The following is a 16,535-nucleotide window of genomic DNA, read 5'->3' as shown; positions in this document are numbered from 1 at the left end:
GCTCCCTGTGCTATACAGTAGGTCCTTGTTGGTTATCCTTTTTAAATATAGCAGTGTGTACATGTCAATCCCAAACTACCTGACTATCCCTTCCCTTCACCCTACCCCCCTGGTAACCATAAGTTCATTCTCTAAGTCTGTGAGTCCGTTTCTGTTTTGTAAATATGTTCACTTGTATCATTTCTTTTTTGGATCTACTAAATTTTAAAGTAAACAGGAATTATGAAGTAAGGAGAAAATGCTTAAAAGAAAACAAAAATATTCAAAAGTATTACATATTATAATTACAACTATGTAAACATACAGCTATTTAAACATTAAAAATGTTAGAAGGAAATGTAGTGAAATCCTGAATGATTTGTATTAAGGTGCTAAAATTAGGGCCCTTTTTTCCCTTTCTTCTAGATTCAATATTTCTGTAATATGGTTGTTACTTTTATGATGAGAAGAATAAATATGTTTTCACAAAATGCAATAAAGGAAGCTAGAATTAAATATAGAAAAGCATTTGCTGCTTCTAATTATAGCAGATGTTTCAAAGGCACTTATATTAAATGTAAGGGTAATTCAAGTACCCAAAAGGCCATACTTCCTTTAGAGTATATATCAGTATAAGAAGCAGCTCATGGCTCATAGAGTCAGAGTTCTAGGCAATGTAAAAGTGGTTAAATAAATGTTAACTTGTTTGTTGTCTCCAAACCTTTGCATTCCCACAAACACCTGAATAAAAACTCTGAGAGGATGGGGTTCTTGTCTTTTTAAATTGTTATATCCCTAGCATTTATAATCGTTCTGGGATATAGTAGTAGCAAAATAAGTATATGTTGAATGAGCAAATAAATAACACATGAGATATGCAGTTAACTCCTAATTAATTATGTTCCAGTGTAAATTATTTATGTTCTCTGTTCCCTTACTATCTCCCCTGGTTTAAGCTGTAAAACCAGAGGAATATGAAATTTGTCACAAGGATTAAAGATACCTTGAACTACAGAGAATGTATCAACATGGAGCCAAGCAAAATCAAACTTGATAAGCAGTTACATCCGCATTACTCGTAACAAAACATCTGGCTCTGAGGAGGAACGAGTATAGTTGGCCCTCGGTATCGGCAAATTCCACATTTGTGGAAGGGCCGACTATGGAACTTGAGCATCTGCAGATCCACTTCGGGTCCTGGAACCACTCCCATGCAGATACCAAGGGACTGCAGTACAGTGAGCAGGGCAGAGAGGTGATAGGCACATCCCATAAATCCTAATCTGCTTTCCGTATATGGACCCTGTATTGCAGCACAATCCAATGCGGCACTCACTCAGAAGGCTTCCCAGGTGGTTCCGTGCATGCTCAGATGAGCTGATGCACCCCTCTCTGGGTCCACCCCAGAATCATAGCTTTAAATCCTTCTGTTTCTTCCACATAGTGCCTACTGCACTGTCACTCATGCTTTTGTGGGAGAATTTCAGGTATCTTAGCACACAAACCATACAAAATATCAGTAACTGCTCATTTTGAAGGTGATTACATTAATTTAGGAGGTAAATCATTTAATCTTCCTCATGGCCAGTATACTCATTTCCTTTTATTCATTAGCGTGATACTATGTAAATAATTTTTAGATTCTTCTGAATCTTTCTGCTTTCTTTTGTTCTGTAGCCTCATTCTTTTTGGTTGCTGTGTCCTTCTATGCTTCTTTCCTCTTTAAGGAAATATTTTGCCCTTCTTGTGCAAAACCAGAGGCATTTTTCATGGATCCTTTAGACTTTGTGAAAGTATAATTTCCTTTCTCTAGTCCTACACCTCTATAGTTTTAGGCTGAAACTGCTCTCTCCAGAACCACTGGAATGTTTATATGACAGGATCTCTCATTATGAAACCTGAATTTTCTGATTCTTGTCACTTGTTCAGTGTTTTCTGTGGTATCTTCCCTTTCCTAGAGCACATATCCTTCTCCCTGTCAAGCTTCTTTCAAGTCTCCTTGTTCCTTTAGACTCTCACAGGTTCTCTAAACTCCTCAGGTCTTTGCCATTTTCCCAGGACCACCAGCATTTCATTGTTGATTGTTCTTCATCTCAGATGGTTATATTTCCCATTATTCATCTTTTGGCCTTTCTATATCTTCTCTGATTGACATTAGCTCATTCATTCACTTATTCATTCAACAGATATTTACTGAGTCACCACCATGCACCAGAGCTGTGCTAGGTATTAGGGTAAGTGGTAAAAGAAACAAACATGGTCCGAAACCTTACGGAGTTTTCTGTCCAGTTGAAGGATTAAACATTAACTTCATACTTATATAATTGTTATACTTGCATTCCTTAATCTGCATGTGATTTCAGGGGAAGTAGGTTTTTATTACAGAACCGTCTTGCGCATTTGCAACCCAAAAAGGAATAAGATAATCTTACCTTTTTGCTGGTAGCCTCGGCATAATTTCAAGACCACTTGCCATGTTTCCAACAAAATGAGTAGGTTATCCCCTATAAAAATCTTGTTAATAATTGTAACCAGTGTTCTTCTTGGCCATTTAGGCATGATTTACTATGATTCTCACAACAAATTTATGAAGAAATGGGCACAAAGAAGTCAGTGGCCGTAGTTATTCAGGCGCTATGTGAGAGAGTGGAGGTTCAAATCCAAGTCTGTTCAGTCCCAGAATCTGAACTCTGTTATTGCTCATATTTGCTGATTTCCACCACAAGTGAAATTAAAAGTCAAATGTATAAAATTTGTGTTGACCCTTTGCTGTTACTAACCATCCAGTATATCTGCTCTGTAATATGTTAAGGAATTTTGTTTCAAAAATCAACATATAACCATATTCACAAAGCCACTTTTTGTTTGGTTGATTTTGACTATGAAAGAGATTATGACTTTTGAAACACTGGGAAATACTCTCAAGTGGAAAATATTTTTGTAAAAGGATTGATTGCATATTAGTATTATTTATGATTTTAAATCAACTTCTGCTTGATTGAGAGTCACTAAACATACTTTGTTAAAAATTTTTTAAGTGAGAAGATGAAAAGATATCATACATGCTTCCCCCCAAGTATATTTTGTATATTTTTCACTTTATAATATTCACTTAACGTATTTCACCCAAAAATTAGATATAGAGCATCCCAATCAAGGCCCTCTATTCCATGTCCTTATTGAAATATTTCTCTTTTTATCCATTGTTTATATCATTTATAAAAAATATTTTTTAATCCTTCACATTTTCGCTATCAGGAAACTTTTTTCTGCTAGATAAAGATTGCACCAAAAAATTGAAAACCTGGCTTATAAATACTATATAAAGTCTTTTTTTGCCTGCTTGCAATTTAATACTTAGTTTCATTTTATAGAATACAGATTTTTTTTTTTTAATTTTATTTATTTATTTATTTGGCTGTGTTGGGTCTTTGTTTCTGTGCGAGGGCTTTCTCTAGTTGCGGTGAGCGGGGACCGCTCTTCATCGCGGTGCACGGGCCTCTCACTGTCGCAGCCTCTCTTGTTGTGGAGCACAGGCTCCAGATGCGCAGGCTCAGTAGTTGTGGCTCACGGGCCCAGTTGCTCCACGGCATGTGGAATCTTCCCAGATCAGGGCTCGAACCCGAGTCCCCTGCATTGGCAGGCAGACTCTCAACCACTGCGCCACCAGGGAAGCCCCTAGAATACAGATTTATGTAGTACTTAAAAGCATTGGACTTGAAGTCAAATAACAAGATCTCTGCCTCGTTTTGCCATTAATATTGGGCAAATCACTTAACTACCTAACCTTTTCCATGCTTCTCTTCTCATATAAGATGCCACCAACTCCCTGTGACATGCCTAACTGAAGCTTCATCTTTATTTTGGGATTATAAAATTCACCCAACTAGAATTTAAAATATTCCCCAAACAAGGACATATAAAACAAAAGATACTATATTATAATAGCCATTGAATAAATAAAACAATTTTGACAGATCTTAGTTAATATTTTCCCTTATTTTTTACCTCTTAAAATATAACTTTTTAAAATATTTAAATATTTCAGTATAATGTTTGTTGATTTCCAATTCATTATTTCAGTATGTATAAATTTTTCATCATGTTACATTGATCTTTCAGTGGAAACTTGGGCCTGTTAAAGTCTTTGTCTCAGATTAAAAAACAATGTCTTTAATAGTCTGTGTTTTTTGTTTTGTTTTTTAGAACCAAGCGATTAACCTTCACTGTGCAAATATATACTTTTAAGAGTGATTCAAGCTTACCCTATATTGGCTCATCTTCTTTAAGAAAAAATTGTCTTCATTTAAAAAAAAATACATCACCATGAATTCTTTGGAAGAAAGCCATTATGTAAATACAGGTTATCTTGTTACTATTTATAGAATATTTTTGCCATTTAATGGTGGCTGATTTTTTTTCCCCCCTGAGGCCTTTTTCTCTCATTCTCAAACAATCTACTCCCCTATCCTCCATCTCCAACTAATAGCATTTTCTTGTTGCCATCATTTTTCCTTATTTATTTGGTTGAGAATTGACACTGTTAATGACAGTGGGTTTTTAAAGAGTTGTATTAAATATTTTTGATTGTCTTTAAATTTGTTCTTATTTTTCTAATATAACGTTTTTGTCTTTTTTTGAAATATTTGGCTAATGGCTTCCATTGTATTTGATTATGGAAGTTGATGGGGAGATCTGTGAAGAAGAGAAAACATAGAAGGAGTACATATTTTATAACTGTAAACCAATACTTTCAGAAGAGTAACAGCATTTCTTTTCCTACCAATGGCACAGGATGTGGCAGGCCAAGAGAAGCCTGGGACCAAAGCTGATTTAGGGTGATAAGAGGTGACAGATAATGAGGGTCTTTGCAAACACAGAGCTTTAAGCAGAAAATTAGCTACCCTGGAGAGAATATAAATTCTCAAATAATAGAAGATGGAGTCTAATTTTAAGTCAGGAAAGCCCCTGAAAGCAGAAGTGAGTAGGTTCCAGCTACTAAGAAGCTGGCAGAAAAGGGATCAGTAGGAAGGAGGGAGAAGGAAACACTAGGCAGATTGACCCAGGGATGGATCCTCTGTGTCACAAAAATGTATTTGGTCTGAGTAGCCAACACAGCAGGTCCTGACCACTGAAACAAGGTCAGGGTTGAGAAACACTGTCCAGGTTCAGGGCATTTCTGCTTGAGTGTGAGGAAACAAGGAATGGCTGGTTTTCTTGGCAGCCAGTGTAAAGCAATGTTTCCCACATCACTGTTATAATTATTATAGTAATTGTTGATTGTGGCAGAGAAGCTAATCTAAATCTCATATTTTGAATAATGGCATTTTCTAACATCCAGTCCAAGAGAAACTGTTATTACCTCAGCCTTTGAAACCTTTGTAAGATTCCTTGGGCACCAGAACAATTTCTGATATCCAGGGCTTTTAAAAGCCTTTTGGCTATTGTCACATAGTCTTTAGCTAGTTAGGAAGCCCCCCAAATTTTCTTTTTTAAAGGTGACCATGGATCACGTTGAGAGAGTAACATTTGCAGATACTGATACGTGTCCATAGTCCCGTATCTATAATTCTGAACTTTAAAAAGTTCAGAGGGAGGAGGGAGGGAACTCACACTTTTTAAATAAAAAATTAAGTAAAAGTGTATTTAGTTAAGGCAGCAAAATCTGACTTGAACTTAACTCAGTTGGTCGCAAATCCAGAACTGAGTTTATGTGAGGCTATTTGTAGGCTTTATGTTTCCCATGTGTGAATACTGCTATATTTTACTGCAGAAATATTTATGTGTTTGATTCTCAGGTGCTGCCCCAGTCACCTCTGGGGATATCACATCATATATACTATATGCACTATATTACCTTTCTAAAATTAAAAGCAAAATACATATATATCAGTGCTGAAATTCTGCTAGCCCCAGTGGTTTTGAGTGAGAGGTATCGTGTCTGTTAGTAGTTTTAGTCATGTGACCCTGGGGTCACATACTTAGTAACTGTTAACTGTGATAGGCCTCATCATCCTGGAGAGAGTAATACAGGCAGTCTGTAATTTGTATATCAGTTTTTTCACTCAGAATTGCTTTATCATAGAAATGCTGTTTTACCTGGTGGTTATGCTTGGTGGTATTATGTCCCTTTAATCAATCCATAGTGTATTTAAGGCATAATATTAGCAATGTTTCTATAGAAAATATTTTTAAATTGTACCTATCTCCTTTACTCCATCTTGGCCAGCCCTCAAACATAAACACACACCTACTGCAGCCTTCATGTGACTTCTGAGTCTCACTTATCCCATCATGCAACAAGAGGAGCAATTCCAACAGGCCCAGACCATTGCTAAAGGCTCCTTTAACCAACAGGATGCAGGGTGGAGATGGAGTTCTTTTTGCTTCTTCTGGCTTCCCTATCATTCTTTTCATCTTTAGACTCTAGGAACTGCCCTGCCTAATCCTTTTCCATTTATACCATCTGTAATTCTCATGTTTATTTGGAAGTAATGCAACTATTTTCCCTTCTTTCTTATGTACCACTTTACCTTTGTCTTTAATTTTGAACTATACACTTAACTCTTCTCTGTCTTTCAATTTTCCTTTCATAAAAAAGTTTTTATTCAAAACTACATGATAGATGAGCTATTAAGTAACTGATACCAGGAAGAAAGAATATTAGAGCACTACTACCAAGAAGTTAGAAAAGCTAGAAGCATGGCTTCTTCTCCATCATGACCTTTTAGTTTCTTGCAGATTATTAGTTTATATGACAAGTCAGTTTGCGAAGGAATACACCCATTAGTACCTTTTCCTATAAATGGTTTCCCAATTTCACTCTGTCCTGTATGTATACACATAATGTACATATTGGTACACTGCTTTTAAACAAATATCCTAGAAACTATCCATGCAAACAAGTATCTTTTCTTAGAAAGTAATCATATGAGAGGCTATGTACTTATTTCAGTGCTGTTGCTTTGCTTAAATACTTTTGGAACTCCTTAGGTTGTCTAAACAGTATGACATCATTTTGAATGTTACCTGTATTATCAGTCATTTTTTGAGGGCTAAGTTTGAATTAACAAGCAACTGTCTGAGTAATGTCTAATAAGCAAAGTTTTGTTTTTGTGCTTTGTTTCTTGGTCAAAAACAAGTGAAAGTTTAAAATCAGTAGAATTCTGTTGGGCTTTTAAATAGATTCTTACAGTAGTTCTAGAAGAGAAGGTTCAAAGCTATTCGGAACAATGTAGACCTGTAATCCTATACTTTGTTTTTCGGGGTTTTTTGGCCACACCCTGTGGCATGTGGGATCTTAGTTCCCCGACTAGGGATCTAGGGATCAAAACCATGCCCCCTGCAGTGGGAGCATGGAGTTTTAACCCCTGGATCGTAAGGGAAGTCCCTGTAATCCTGTACTTTGAATAGAGCAACATTTATTTGGTGTATAGGTTTTTGTACGTTGATTTAAAATACATGCTATTCTTAGGTTTATTATTTTGTAACATTTGAACATTCAGATACAGACACTAAATGATATGGGATTATTAGGAAGTTGAAGCTATGGAAATTCAGATACAAAAGAAAGAGTTTTCTTGAAAACTTAGCATGTTTCAATTCTTCTTTCATTGCTTTGAGCTGATGAGTTTATCTGGAAGAGCAGAAGAGACTGATCTGGAATAACATTTTATTAGGTACCCACAAAATAATGGGTAATTACTGGGTATTATATATTAATTATCTTGTTTAATCTTCATAACAGTTTTGGAGATACTTACTCTATTCCCTTTTATAGATGAGGAAATTGAGATCCAGAGAACTGAAGATTTTACCATGTCCTTGATCACATGGGTAATAGGTAACAGAGCCTTCTGAGCCTCTGACTTTTGTTTTTAGCCCTAAATTTTTTAGACCATGCCTACTATCCTTACCAATTAGTGGTATATTCTATTATTATATAGTGAGACAGTGAGACCTTTTCTTACAAATACAATGCCATCAGATTAATTACAGTATTCATTATTTGTACTCCAATGGCAGAATTTTTCAGTATGGTGTATTGGAGGTCTTCACTTACAGAAAACTCTCCGAACTATTTACCCCATCCCAGATGATACTATGTGATTGACTTGGCCCCTGAGTATCTATCTACCCTCATTTGCAATCCAAATTAACCTATTTCTTGACACACCAAACTTGTTTCTCCTTTAGGACATTTACACAAGTTGTTCCCTCTACCTAGAATGTTCTTCTCTCAGTCTTTCCATAGGTGGCTCTTGTTAGTCAGATCTCAGCTTAAATGTTAACTCCTTAGAAAAGTCTTCTCCAACCACCACCAAATCTAAAGAAATCACTCAAGTCACATTACCTTGTTTTAATTCTGTTTATGGCATTTACTACTGTCCTGTATTTTTCTGTTTATTTATGTATTTATTGTCCCCCTAACTAATAGAATGTAAGCTCCATGAGAGCAGGAACCTTGTCTATCTTGTTCACCAGAACCTTAAACAGCCTAGCCAAGAAATAGCTGTAGGAATAAATGAATGAATTGTGTCTAGAAAATATAACAGATTATTCAGATTACAGAAAACTAGGAATAATGTAGATTTAGAGATATTTGGACCAGTGGTTCTCATAGCCTGCTAAAATAACCTGGCTAGCAGCATCAGCGTCACCTGGAACTTTGATAGAAAAGCAAATTCCAAAGACCTAGCCAAGAGCTATTGAATCAGAAACTCTGGAGGTGGGACCTCGCAGTCTGTTTTTTATTAAAACAGAGACCAGCTGCTGCAAAGAGTAATTAAATTTTTAATAAGTTGCAGACAAAGCTTGATCAGAGAAGTGCATTGGCATTCTAAGGATTAGTATAATCTAGTATCTCCTATAGATCTTAGAAGGAAAATTAAGTACAGAGCCCTGTATTTGAAGCCCATTGCTCTAAACTGAAGGTTTACTCAGGGACATTAAAATATTTTCACAATCCCACTTAAATTTTATCTGTCTTGAAATATTGATTTCTACTGTCATTTTCATATGTACCCATTAAGTAGTGTTCAGCTAAGTTTAGTGGTATGAGTACATATAAAGTAGTTCAAAAAAAAAGAATGAATCCAGAATGGCATCTGCATTGATATTTTGAGATATTGATTTTTTTCTATCCGGCACGGTACCAAAGCCTTATCTTTTTTGATCTAGAAGAGAATATTGTAAAAAATAATATGCTTAATTCTCTAAAAGTCTAACCATTTTTGAAGAGGAAGAAATGTATTGTAACTTATGGAATGGCAGCCACAAGCCAGGTACATACAAGTATCAGAGCTAATAGGTATAGAATCAGCTATTCAGAGAGTAAGATAAGTGACTTGACCAAAATTCCTTGGGTACTGTGCCAGTGAAAGGCTTGAAACCTAAGTGTGTCTATTTCCAAAGCCAGTGCTTTTTCTACCATTGGATGCTGCCTCATAATGCCAGTGTAAAAGACCAGGTGAATCATCTTAAAACATTACTGGAAGCTAGCAGGGTATAAATAATAAATGAAAAATAAAATTACCACAAGTTATACTCTTTCCTCACTAAATATAGTTAAAAGGTTAACATTACTCTCAGCATATGCCTAATCACTTGAAAATGTTGGATCACAATTAAGAAATCCAGATTCAGCAACTCTTTTTAACAGGTGGGAAAATGTTGTTTGTCATAGAAATGTTCATTTTCAAATTCTTGAAAGAACACAGTGAATATTAAGATAACATTATTTAAAGAAGTATTTGAGACTGAACAAATTTCCCCATATTCTGTTGCTTTAGAAATTAAAACTACTTCCTTATGCTATTTTTACATTAGATCTTGAAGGGAATACAAAATTAAATGTAATTGCTAGGAAATGATTTATAGCTGACCGCCTGTCATTTTATATTATTGGTTGCATTATTTAATCCCTTTAGTACATATACAATCTGTATTTAAGTAAAAAGTACACTTGATTTATTTAGTATTAAAGTGCTTTAGTAATATAGGGTGTATTTTAAGGAAATACCTTTATTTGAAGACTTTATTTTCAGGTGCTTAAAATTTATTCCTTTCTTATGAAAGGTGGGAACATTTAATAATTAGATTTAACATTTATAAAGTGTTTTGAGAGTGTGTAGAATAGTATAACTACAAATTACTTATTATGAGCAATATATGTCCCCATGCATAATACTCATTTTTAAATTAATTCCATTAATTTGAGTTAGATTATCTTTGAAGTATTCTTGCTACCTTCAACAGAGTTGGAAAAAAAAAAATTTCAGAGTGAAGAAGCAGTTTTTCAGTGTTTGCAAGTGTTAAATGTTAATTGGGATCCCTGAGCTATAAAGCCACCAAGTGTGGGAGAAGGGAAATTGAAGTACCCTTTTCTTCTTAAAAGAGAATATAGAAAGTCATTGAAATATTGTTAAGAGTTAAAAGAGCAATATTATCAAATTTTAATTACCCCAGGACAAATTGTATAATCAGTTTAACATTTACACTTTTCCTTTTCTTTCTTTCTTTGATATGCTTTTGACTATTTAAAAGCGAATTACAAGAGAACAGAGAAGGAAAAGGAAAATGATGCAGACAGACTATGAACATTTAACCTGGTAATTTGTTAGACGTTCTGGAAAAAGTGGGGGATAAATTACTGAAAAAGCTATAGAACTATAAAGTATTGTTCTTCCTTATCTTAAAGCAGTGGTTCTCAGCTCCTCATTGCACATTGCACAATGTTTGGAGATATTTTTGATTGTCCTCACCTGAGAGTAGCAAGATATTACTACTGGCATCTAGTGGGTAGAGGTCAGATATGCTGCGCTAAACATCTTACAGTGCACAAGACAGCCTCCAACAACAAAGAGTTATCCAGTCCAAAAATATCAGTAGTGTTAGGCTGAGAAACTCTGCTGCAGAAAGAGACACACCTCTCTCAAAAATAATATAAATACAGAGAGATTATGCATAAGGCCATACAACTACTAAATGAAGTGGCCAGAACTTAAACTTGGATCTGCTGATGCCAGGCATTGTGCTTTCCTTGGCTCTTAGAATCAAAATTTCATTTATCTTTGGAGAATTATGGTGGAGTGGAGGAGGAACAAGAGAATCATCAGAGTCAATGCTATGTCTCCATTTCTGTTATGTTCCTCTTAATTGTAGTATAATTGGGTTTATATATATATTTTTTTAGATGTCTTATTTATGCAGTCTCTGGTAGTACCCTTTGTTTTGGAATTGATAGCTTCAATTTTTCCGCATTAAAAACTTAATCGAGGGCTTCCCTGGTGGCGCAGTGGTTGAGAGTCCGCCTGCCGATGCAGGGGACACGAGTTCGTGCCCCGGTCCGGGAAGATCCCACATGCCGCGGAGCGGCTGGGCCCGTGAGCCATGGCCACTGAGCCTGCGCGTCCAGAGCCTGTGCTCCGCAACGGGAGAGGCCACAACAGTGAGAGGCCCGCGTACCGCAAAAAAAAAAAATTCTTATACATTTATGGTATGCCTTTCTAGATGCCTTGAATTGAAAAAACATTGATAGTATGTATCAAGTTTTTTCTTTTTTTTTTAGTGTTTAGTTTAGTGAAAAAAATTAAAACATGTTTAGTGAAAAAAATTAAAACAGGATACAAAATATATATAGCTGCTTTTGACGAAAAATAAAAGATATAGAAAAAATACTGGCAGATAAAATATCTGGTATATACTATTACTTACAAATTCAAACTGGTGGTACTACAGTATTCTACTAAACAAAGTAGGTTATATTGATCCATTCATTCATGTACCAAAATATTTTCTTAATGCCTTGTAAGTTTCAAGCACTATGCTACATTCTAGACATAAGGCAGGGAACAGGAGAAGCACAAAACTTTTCCTTAAAATGCTAAGAGTCTTATCTGGGCAGACAGACAGGTAAGCAATAACAAACTATGCTAGGTAGTAAAGGAGTCCTGTGGGAGTATATAGCAGAAGCCCTGTATTGTTATTAGTAAGTGTAGGCTAGGTTAATCTTGGTAGCAAATTAACCCAGATATCTCAGTAATTTATTACACAAGGAATTTGCTTTTCACACAAGTAAGATCCAGTTTATATCAGGCATTTCTCCTCCATCTTGCTTCTTCAGGTGGCTTCTTCAGTTGTCATGACAGAGGAGGTAGGAAGTAGAGAATTGGACATTTTTAAGGACAATCCTGTAAGTTGTTTTTCCTCTCATCTTACTGGCCAGAAATCAACCTCATTCCCCCAACCTTACTCGAAGGCATGCTAGAAAATGCAGAGGAGGTACATTTGACTATTTGTTGAGCACCAGCTCTGCCACTGGCCTATACCACAGACTGGACATAGGAAAGGCCTCCCTGGAAGCTGTGGCATTTAAATTGAGACCTGAAAAATAAGTAGTTACCTAGACCAGTAAAGACATGGAAAAATTATTTCAGGTAGGAATAATCTTGTTCCAGTGCCTAGAGGAGAGAGAAGGATGACCCTTTAAAGAACTGGAAATTCAGTATTTGAGCTTTGAATGTAGGGGGAGGGCAGGCAGGGGCACATTCATGAAGGACTTTATAAGTTGTGTTAAGGTATTTTAAAATTATTCTGAAGGCGAGGAGAAGCCACTGGAAGGTTTAAAGCATGATAAAGTTTGAGCAATGTGAGTAGAGTAATGTAATAAAGTTTGCATTTTAGAAAAGTCATTCTGGTTGCAGTGAAGAGTATGGATTGAAGGAGAGCAAGATTGTAGGTGCGAGGCCAGTTAAGAATCTCCAGTATCAGTCCAGTTAAGCAATGATGGTGACCTGTAGGAAGAATAGGGATAGAAAGTAATAGATTGGAGAGATATTTAAGAGTTATAGTTGTTGGAATTTAGTAGTTCATTGGAAGAACAGTAATAAGTGGGTTATTTGGGGGATGGGGAGTGATTAATTCAGTTTGAGATATCTTGAGTTCGAGACATATAAACCATCAGAGTGTTTCTGTCTGAATGAAAGATTTGAATACATAGATAGGTCTAGAAATCCGAAGAGAGATCTGAGCTGAAGATACAGATTTGGGATTTATCAGCATTTAGATCATACTTAAGCCACAAGAGTAGGTGAGTTTGTACATGCATACTGTAAAGGAAAGAGGGCCTGTGGCAGAGCCCTGTGGACAACATTTAAGGCAGAGGTTCTTAATTTTCACAGTGTCTGTGAAAAAAGACGGAGAAGGAGAAAAGAAGGAGGAAAAAAGAAGGAGAAAAAAAGAGTACTACCTGGAAAGAACCTGAGACTGGAGGAGAGCTCTTTTAATAATTGGAGAGACTTAAGCATGTTTAACTGCTAAGGGTAATAGAGAGACTGAACAAATTAGCAACAGAAATGATAAACAGGTAAGAGGATTGAGACTAAAAAACCAGAGCACGAAAAGAAATACCTTTCCATACTAAGAGGAGTGAAGAAGAAATGTTGGAAATCTATGAATAGTAGTTTGTAGCATTGGTGGTAGAAAATTGAGGGAACTGAGTTCTCATCTCATCTAAGGGCAGTGATTTTTTTTTTTTCCTATTAACCAGCACTTTATATGCTCTGCTGGGAGTGAGGGAAGAGCTGGTAAGGACAGAGTTTTTAGAGAAGTGATGAATGTTTGAAACAATCACTAGGGAGAGGTTGAGAGAGCTAAAGAGGAAAAGCTAATAGGATTACCAGGCATCATTGAGGCCCAAATTGAGGGTGCTTACCAAGGATTTATGGTGGCCACTATCTGTAGAGTTTTATATTTTGTAATTTTTCTGTTGAAGCACTCAGGAACCCAGATACAATGGAAGGACAGTGAGGCAGGGGAATTGAATATATTGACAGGGGAGTGGCTTACGTGATGTACAACGCAATAAAAACAGAGTAGGGAAGGCAGTAATGAGAAAGAACAAAAGGTAGAAAGTAGCCAATGAAATGGTCTTCAATTTTTTAACACATACCATCGATGTATATATGTATTTATAAATTATATGTATTTACTTGTATGCTCATATACTTTATATAAAGCTTATTAAAAATATATTAAATTACATAAGTATAATAAAATCTACTTTGTATAACCTGCAACCTACTTTATATATTCTACAAAAATATAAACTATAAAAATATAAAATATAAATAATGAAAGATTAAAAAGTTCTAAGACTTTCATCTTGTGCTCTACAGGATTGTCTTACACTTGTCTTACAAGTGTATTTTAAGACACTTGTCTTACAATTGTCTTACACTTCCTACTTTGGAGATGACTTGCCTTGAGAATGTATATATATTGGATTGTAATTAGTAGAGAATGCTGGGATGTTGGGAGGTCATGATCAGAGAGTAGAATGTCTAAATTTATTATTTTGAGGGTAGAGCAGTAATGACATCTGGGACATGCCCATGGAAAAAAATGGTAGATTGAATCACTAAGAAAAATCAAGAAATGGAAGACAAGTATGGGATTATTAATGTAGCATATTGTGGTTACTCTGGTTGATTGCAACTTTGGGGTAAAAATAAAAGCCTGTGAGCCAGGTGCAAGGGGATAAAAAATGAAAGAAGTTTTTGAAGAGGAAGTTATCTAGTAGGTGACAACGAGGAAGAGGGATAAATATACAAGCCTGCAAAAAGCATAGACTTGTACTCCTTGAGAGACTTTTTGTATACACTACCTGCAGTAGACAGTGAATGCTGAAAGATATTCCTAACTCAAAAGTAATTCTTTACTGGGTAATTTGTTTAAGGAAACAAGTCCCTCATCTCCCGTTGATAATCCCTGGGGAGGGATAAAGTGATTCATACTCTAGAGTTAATTGTTATAATTAAATTGATACTTAGTTTAAATCAGTACTAAGGAATGGAAGCAAAAACTTCCAAGAATTGGAGCATAATTTTGGAATCTTTAGTCAGATGTCCTTTTTTTCTCTCCAGAAAATTGGGATCCATCTTACACTTCTATCAATTCATGAATGCGTTTATATGGTAGTTTTTATAATGATATTATTTCATGTAGATTGATGTTTAGATTAATGAAAAGAAAAAAATGTATGAAATCAGTACTGTCTTGAAAACTGCCAGCTGTATGATCCTAAGTATGGGGCATTTTTAATGGCAGACCTGGATAAATTAGGAGATTTTGAATTTCTGGAGGTTATCATGAGGGTCTACAAACCAAGGTAACATGAGGAAATGAAAGTGTGTGTCAGGAGAGAAAGGTAAGACAAACTGAGGGAGAACTGAGTCTGATTTGCAGAATTTTCTGAAACCAGAATGGAGACTGTTTTGTCTCTGAAATTCATCAGACCCTATGACTTTAGCTGCTAACTTCATTGTGTCTTTGTTCATTCCCGTCTAACCTGCAGTTTCTGAATATCTACTTTCTCCAGCTTTCCAGGGTCTTGCCTTTCAGTCCTTTATAGCAGGGTAGAGGTAGAGAGAAGCATTCATTCATTCATATACTCATTTATCAAGATGATTTTTATTGATCATCCATCACTACTTGATGCTGGGTATGCAGTAGTAAATAAGAAAGTTCATATCCTCAAGGAGCTTACAGGCTAGTAGGATGGAGGGATAAATAACTGGAACATAGTGTGATAAATTCACTAAAATCTAATAGAAGGGGCACCTAAATCCATTCCTTAGCAGTCAGATGAGTCTTCTGGGAGAATGTGACATTTCATGTAAGACCTAAGACCTTTGAGGAGATGAAGATCAGAGTGAGTGTTGGGTCACAGGGGAGGATGAATGTTCAGGCTGAGAGAATAGAATAGAATGTCCCTAATGCAAGAGAAAGCAAAAGCCATATATTGACTGGGAAAATTAGATCGGATGTTAACCCCCACTGTCTTCCCCATCTCCATCATTAGAGATATACTCAGATTTTCATACAAGTACAAACCTCTATACATAGGCCTCAAATGCCAGAGTCTCAAACTTGCATGTATGGAAGTACCTTATTCCAGTTATCTAATGGTGCATAACAAATTACCCGAAACTAATGGGATAGAACATACATTTATTATACTCACAGATTCTGGGTCAGGATTTCAGACAGGGCATAGTGGGGATGGTTTGTCTCAATTCCATGATGTTTGGGGTCCAGCTTGAGGATTGGAAGTCTGTGAGAGCTAAAGTCATCTGCATCATTGTTCATTCAACTTTTTAGCAATTAATTTTGGATGTTGGCTTGGGGAATTAATTCTTCTCTAAAAGGACTACTTTGTATGGTCTCCTCATGGGCTAGTTTGAGTTTCCTCATAGCATGGGGACCAGGACCCAAAAGCAAGTGTCTCAAGAAGAAGAAAATTAGGTGGAAGTTTTATATACTTTTTATGATCTAACCTCAGGTGACCTAATCATCTTTACCATATTCTACTTGTTAGAACAGTCATGGGCTCATGTTGAAGGGAAGGGAAAATACCACCTACCTCTCAGTGGGAGGAGTGTCAGTCACATTGTAAGAAGAGAATGTGGGAAAGGATTGATTTATTGATTAGCATCTTTGGAAGGTACAATCTTTCATATTCCTCACTTAAGAATGTTCACAAATAAGATCAAATC

The 16,535-nt window shown here is 36.0% G+C and overlaps 1 protein-coding gene across 1 annotated transcript in view; it reads left to right on the top strand.

Moving 5' to 3' along the window:
* The window catches only part of MBD5 (methyl-CpG binding domain protein 5), a 402,522-nt gene that overhangs the window by 51,395 nt on the left and 334,592 nt on the right, over positions 1–16,535 (top strand). The gene's annotated exons all lie outside the window — the stretch shown is intronic.

This window comes from Delphinus delphis, chromosome 7, assembly GCF_949987515.2.
Source record: "Delphinus delphis chromosome 7, mDelDel1.2, whole genome shotgun sequence".
Taxonomy (NCBI): Eukaryota; Metazoa; Chordata; class Mammalia; order Artiodactyla; family Delphinidae; genus Delphinus; species Delphinus delphis.
Note: the sequence above shows the minus strand (reverse complement) of the source record. Positions and strands in the feature narration are given on the sequence as shown.